Source organism: Microtus ochrogaster, unplaced genomic scaffold (assembly GCF_000317375.1).
Source record: "Microtus ochrogaster isolate Prairie Vole_2 unplaced genomic scaffold, MicOch1.0 UNK3, whole genome shotgun sequence".
NCBI lineage: Eukaryota > Metazoa > Chordata > Mammalia > Rodentia > Cricetidae > Microtus > Microtus ochrogaster.
Genome location: NW_004949101.1, coordinates 548,733 through 549,928, shown reverse-complemented (window position 1 = coordinate 549,928; position 1,196 = coordinate 548,733).

Below are 1,196 nucleotides of genomic sequence, written 5' to 3'. Positions count from 1 at the left end.
TCCAGGGTGGGAGGACAGCAGAGGAGGGGAGGAGTCCAGGGTGGGGGGACAGTCATCCAGCCTCCTTGACCGGGGACCAGAAGTGATCGGCACAAGGGCTACTTGAAAGTCTCTCTGGAGTCCAGAGTTATAGAGAGAGCACAGCAACTCCTCCTAAATTTACTCCACTGCTTCGCTTTCTGAGGGTTCAGGTCCCACTGCTCCCTCCCATGGAGACAATGGTAGGAATAGGACCAAAGGAAAAGAAAGACATCTTTAAGAAGTGGTCACAAAAGGGGTGAAGGACTGTGTGGCCTCCTATCAGTCCATTCGGGTGAGCAAAGCCAGAGACAAATTTGGAGGCTAGCTCTTCTGTTGCCCACAACTAACCACATCTGTGCCCCTAGCCCACACCTAAATGGATCACGCGACAGTCTCCAACCCTCCCACTAAGGACCACCGGTGGCCAGTGGTCCTGAAGAATTTAAAATAGCTCCATCTCCTGAACAACTGTCCCAGCCACATAGCACGGGACCTGGGAGCTCCCCACTTCCTAGGGGAGTCACTCACTTTACATCCTGATCTGTGAAGAGGAGATAAACTAAGTCATGCCCTTTAGGGCCAGCCCTCCTCTGAGGCTCTGTATGAGCAGTTTATCCAGGGCTGAAATGGAGGGCTACCTGCTGACAGGCTAGCGGTGAGATTGCTCTAGAGTTTGGAGGCAGGGAAAACCCAGGCTGGGAAGCCATCTTTCCTGACCACCCTCCTCTCTAGGGACATTGTGACCGGTAATGTGGCAGACCTCCACAGATCAGTGCAAAGGGGTGGCCATCAGGCCTCTATACTAGTGGACTCTACCTGCTCTCTAAGCACTCAAGAGACAGAAGTTACTTTCTTTTCCTAAAAATAAATATATTTTATTCATTTATTTATTTATTTATTTATTCATTTATTTATTTATTTATTGGAGGCAGGTTTATGCATGCCACAATGGGAAGTGAAAGTGAACATTCTCTACTCATGGGTCCCAGGGATAGGATTCGGGTCTTCAGACTTGGGCACAAGCACTTTTATCCCTGAGTCACTTCACCTGCCCAAAGTTAGTTTTCTTTGGGGGGGGGGGTCATCTTTAGCTCTCCGTATACCTCTCCATTTCCTGAGGACCTAATTCTGCACAGATTCAACTTAAAAGGTTCCGGGGGCGGGCAGTATCGTAA